Source organism: Myiozetetes cayanensis, unplaced genomic scaffold (assembly GCF_022539395.1).
Source record: "Myiozetetes cayanensis isolate MyiCay16 unplaced genomic scaffold, myiCay2020 scf3, whole genome shotgun sequence".
Classification (NCBI taxonomy): domain Eukaryota; kingdom Metazoa; phylum Chordata; class Aves; order Passeriformes; family Tyrannidae; genus Myiozetetes; species Myiozetetes cayanensis.
This window is the reverse complement of record NW_026087521.1, coordinates 50466812-50472811: the sequence shown is the minus strand read 5'-3', so window position 1 is coordinate 50472811 and position 6000 is coordinate 50466812.

The following is a 6000-nucleotide window of genomic DNA, read 5'->3' as shown; positions in this document are numbered from 1 at the left end:
GGTGAAGCTTAGACTTTGGATGGTCGGTCCCTTAAATGAGGGTTAGTGATGAATGTGTTAGTCCATATGTCTGTGTGCACACATATTTTACATATAAAAACAACTGTGATGACTGGTCTCAGAGCTCGCTCTGTGTCCAGATAAATGCAGAAGATTTTCTGACTTACTTATGCTGCTACTTCAGTCTGTCTAGCTACAGACTAGGAATCACTGTGTTGCATTGTTTACTCTACTGCACTGCAAAAATGTATTGGTCTGACTGGCTGGGAGGCTAAATCCAATCGAAGTGGCAAATTCTGGGTGAAATAAGGATGTTTACAGACAATGTAGCAATCCTTTGTCCACTAGGATTCTTCCTGTAGATTCCTGTTGTCAATTACCGATGCAGAAATGAGTGGTCTGGATGAAGGGTTTACCTAACAAGAAGCCAACAGATTAGTATCTGTACTGTTTCATATCATAAATATAGCAGTCAAACAAAGTAATTTAGCAAGAATTTAGTAAATAGGAAAAATTGACTATAGGGGGATGTTCAAACTCCAGTTCAGACTGGGTTAGGAAAAGTACCTTATAAGGGGGACTAGGTAGAATCTGGGAGCAATAATGCAGACTTCAGTGGCTGTTAGAAAATCCTGTTTGTTCCTAATTCAGCAGTACTTTACCATTCATAGAAACTGAATGATTAAGGAGCACATCTTTGAGAGCTGAAAGAAGAAGAAGAGGAGGCATGCAAGCTTTCCAAATGGCCTTTTTTTTTTTTTTAAGTAAGTTAACCTTTCCAAACTCTAAATCATGCTAAAATTGAGAGCTTTGATCCATAAGAAGAATTGTGTGCAATCAGATCAAAGGCCATCTCATCTGCTATCCTGTCTCTGAGAATAGCCAGTAACAGGTGATCACAGAAGCATAAAATACAAAGGTTGTATACAGAGATCTTTCTCTGACACCATTCTAGCAGATTATGGACTTTCTGAACTGGTAGTTCCTTCTGGACCTGGCCTTAATGCACTCAGTCCCTTTCTAAAAATCCTTTTCTACTTTTGGCCTCCACAGTGATCTGCATCAAACAAACCCTGAGTTCATTACGTGGTACAAAAAGGAACTGTTGTCAGCCTGTTGTAATGGTTTTCTCAATGATTTCCTTCAGTGATCCAGTTCTCACAGTGTCAGACATGGTGATAACCAACCCTGTTCCTTGTCTCCTTGCCACTCATGATTTTACAGACCTATATCATATATGTCCTCAGTCATCACTTTTTCCAAGTTGCAAGCTCACAGTGCTTGTAGCTATTCATTATATGGGATCTGACTGACACCTCTGTCCTCTCGTTCACTAGCCCTTTTCCACTTCTACTCACGGAGTGGAGAAGCAGATTGTTTTTCATTTCTGCAGTGTGCAGATTGATGCTTCACTCTCCTTTCTTGCCACCCAAATTACATACTCTGCTGTCATAAATAAGCCCTCTTGCGATACATAAGAAAAATAGATCCCAATTGTAAGAAGATACCTGAAAGCTAACATACCTGCTAGCCAAAAAGATATTCAAGCATCAGAAAAACACAGGTTTAGTTTTTTTACTTTTTTGTTTAGAGAAACCATCTCATTGCACAACGAGTTCACGGCAAAGACAGTTGATACACTCCCCCAATACAGAACAAGCTGTTCTAAAGACTCTTCCAGGTGCTGGGTTGCAGTAGTGGTTGTTACACTCAAACAGCTGTCTGTGGTTGATGATAAAATGCAATTGATTGATTGACTAACTGACTGATTGATTAATTGCCTTCCCTCTAAGTGTATTTAGCTTGAACAGCAAGCAGGTCTGGTTTACTGTGATTATCCTGCGGAGTGTCTTGAGACCCTCAAATACCAAAGGTATTGTGCCCTCTGTTAAGCATACTCATCCTCACTCAGTGGATTAAATGCTTGCTGTCTATATAATATTCTATATAGCCTTCTGTGAACAAGTTGTAGTTTTACAGCTGGGTCTGTCAGCTCATATTATGAGCAGTGTTTTATAAAATTGTTCCTGGTAACGGGGAAAAAAAAGGTGTTGGAAATGACACCACCATTTGGATGTAGAAGTAACTTAATACCTGAGTTATCCTGTTGACTTCATGTGTGCGGCTCATGTGCCAAAAGCAACTTGTGTGGTTGTAGGACTGTTGAAAGTGGCTTGATTTTTGCTGTACTTTGGTTACTCTCCAAGCTTTTGGAGACTTCTTTTTTTCTCTCTTTGTATTTATTTCACATTGTTAGCAGAGATCAGAGATAAATTTATCAGGCCAATGTTGTTCCGCTTTTTGTTCCTATAAGAACATTTTCAACTGGTGCTTCCTTGTTCTCACAGGCTTTCAGAATATTTATTTTTTTAATTGTGCAATAGGTTAATTGACTAATTAGTACCACGTTGATATATATGGTCAGGTTTTCCAGGAAGTCCTCTGTCTCTTTGGGTTTATGTCTTTGTTGCTTCATCTTGGGGAAATGACTTCACAAATAGTCTGAGAGGCTGATTTCACTTCCTTCTGTGCTTGTGTATTAATGTGCTTTACTTTCTCTTTCCTATGAAAGATGTCAGAGCACTTTTCTTTAACCTTGTTAACTAACAGGATCTCCTTTCCAGAGAGTCTCTTGTCTGTTGGTCTTCTTCATTGCCACACCACTTCCTGAAAGGTAGTGTTCACTCGTTTTTAAATTCTTTCCATGGAAGTCAGTCTCATGCCTTGACTCCAGAGGCTAGTAGAATTCCTTAGGCTTATCACGCACTGCTTAATTACTTAATTTGAGAGAACAAACTTGCTTTTTTGCATGATATAAATCTGCTCCTTAAACTCATCATGACTCTGAGGATGCATGAAGCCTTGTTGATCCAGTGGATGTTTCAGGCTCTGGTGGAACTCGTTCCTCCCTGACGATAAGATCAGCTGAACTTGGACTATTTGGCTGCTCCTATGGCAACAGAAGTGAGTCTGGGTGAGGTGACCACATTTATTTTGACTAGTTTTGCTAATTGTGGTTCTTAATGAGCGCTAGAAACCTGAAGCTGTGACCTGTAAAATGAACCTCTCTCGCTCTCCAGATAAAATGTGGTTGGCGGTGCTGGGGGTCAGAGGGACAAAGAGCAGTGGTTAGGAATTCTGGTACAGCAGTCTTCGAATAAGCTGTCATTTGGTCCTTGCCTGAAAAAAAAAGAATCAGATTAACTGTCTTTGGCCTCTGTGTCCTGACCCTGTACAATCTCAAGAGCTTGCTCTTCATCTCTTTACTCCTTGGCTTGTTAGCCCAGGTTTGCTGATCTGTGGGGCCTTCAACTGCGGTCCTGGTTTTGGACAGAAAGTTACAAAGCTGGGGCTCATGGCTCTTTATTTCTGGCGTGAAATGGTGAGTGGTTCAGAGTGAGACTCCTGGCTGAATGTGTGCCCTCTGGGTTTCTTTTAGTATGTATTTGTATATTTAATGTATATGTGTCCAGTTAATTATGCCAGAGACCTTTTCTAAGTCAAACAAATAAACTGCTGTGTTACATTTAGATACTTTGTTCATTGGTGTCACTTGCAGTTTTCTGTGCTTAAGTACCTGGGTTTGGGGGATTTTTCTGGTTTATTTGTCAAGGACTTGTACTGTCTGGATTAGAGCAGGTTTCTGTGTAACAGGTGAACATCTTTGGCCAGTGTTTGGCAGTACTTGTTAAAAGAAATGGGGACAGCTGAATTCCCCACAAGTACAGTGTCCTGTGGCTTTGAGTAACTTGAGAGAGAATAATTCGTTCCAGCTTTCTCACTGCTGGAGGGGGCTGTAGCAGATGACCACTTCAGTTTTTCTTTATTTTTTTTACTACTTTTCAGCTGAACTGTATCTTGCTGCAGCTATAAATGCATCTGACAAAGTGCCACCTCGGTTTCCCTTTCCATCTTTCTTATACAATTTGTACCCCTCAGCCATGACATTTCATTTATGAAACTGAGCCCCTGTGCTACATTTCAGTTTTACCTGCTACGTTGTAATCCTTGACATGTAAGTAACTCACAAGCTCTTGTTTCCCATGCTCCCTTTGTTTGTGTGTACAAAAGCTTGTTTTAAAATTCCTGGCCATGTTTCAGAATAAATCCAGCCTCTATTTTACTTTTGGGCATTAAGGTACATAAAAAAGTATTTGCAGTAAACAAAATCTTCATCTTTCAGTGTTCTTAAATCCATGTAGCGATTGCATTTGTACTGTTTAGGAGTCTGTCTAATCCAAGCTTGTTTCACAGGGTATCTCTGTGCACTTGAGCTTCTTTCTTCATAGTATTAGCACCACCATAATTTTGTGTTTTTTCTTCTTCTGCACTTGTTTTAAGGAGGTTCTCCAAAAAAGAAAAAGTCATCCTTCCCCTCACTTCAGTGCTACTTAAATATTACACATTTATTTCTTGACGGTTTTGTCTGCATCTTGCAAAATCAAGGAGCAGTCCAGGAATGAATGACCTATTTGTCTCCCTAGACCTTATGTCCCCTGTCCTTAGCCTGCTGAAGAAATGCAAATCTGGGAATCCTCATTAATAAGCAAGGCTTAGGGAAAGCACACTTGTTTACTGCAGGAAACATCTTGGAGGCAAAATGTATGGATGTAGATGAAATGTAAAGCCTTTATGCATGTAGCAAGCTGGCAAATGTTTACCTAACTCTTTGCACAACGTGTATTTCTGATCTTTCTTGCAAGTCTGGGCATGTGTACTTGGGGAGTACAGGTTACAGAAAACCACAGCATAACATACAGAGCCCAGCATCCCAATGTGGGCAAATTTGCCGTGCTTTTCAGCAAGTTGGGTAAGTCAGAGAGTAGCTGAAAGTCTCTGCACAAGACCTTAGGGGCACAGTAGCCACTGTATCCTAAACTCACAATAGAACGTGTCAATGAGATGTTTCGTATTCTACTCCTTCTCCCTTTCCTGCCTGTCTGTCTGCAGTATTGACTTCTGCTTTTTCATCTGACTTGTTAGGTTTTATTTTCTTTTTCTAAAGCATTAGAAATGTCACTGGTAGGAGAACTGCAGGCATAAAACTTCCCTCCTGCCTGCCTCAGGTAGAAAACAGCAACTTCTAGATGACTGGGAGTGCTGAAAGCAATGATTCTGTAGACACCAGACAATTTTTTATAGGTGCTGAAATTTCACTGGCTGTGTGAAATTGCACATAACCAGGGAAACACAACCAAAAGAATTTGTGCAGAAAGCACAGAGGCAAACTACAACATTTGCATAATGAGGATTGCAGCTATTACAGAGAGCCTGAAACCTGGAACGTAAAAATGACAGCTGATTTTAATGCACTTACATACAGTAGCATAGGGAAGGATCAGGGAGGTCAGGTTAAGGATATGTTCCATTTGTGAGTATTGACTCCGTTCAGAGGATCCTTTGCCTTTTTACTTTATTTAAAGCAAAATAGCTTCTGAGTTGCAAATTGCCAATGTACAAGAAAGAAAAGTATGTTGCACCACTGGGCTGTGGAGTGATCAGCATGGGGCTGGGGGTGGATTTGGCACATGCCTGCTGTGGGTGAATGGACAGCCGTGTTTCTTCAGCTATTTGACTTACCAAACTGGAGTGGCGCTTATAGCACGACTAATGCTCTCTGCAGTCTGACCAATAGCCAATGGACTGCAAGATGCAGTGCTAATATTAAGATGCTCCAGCCTTTCTACTGTGGTACTTTTATTTAGAAGTGCCCAAAGAGGTACTTCCAGGCCAAGGCCTAAGACATACGAGCTAAATATACAGGAGAACATGGGGTGACAAGGGAGTAGGAACACTTCTGTGAGATCTGCCTCCTTGTGCCATGGCTGCTGGAACACACTGGTCTGTGATTCCCCTGAACTGGCTCCAGACTAATGGCAGCATGGAGGATGGGCAAAAAAGACTGAGCACACAAGAGAGCAAGCTGCTTACTCTGGAGCAGGATCCTGAACCAAGCATTAAAAACAAATGCTCTGTCTTGCACACCATCAGGGTGTGTGG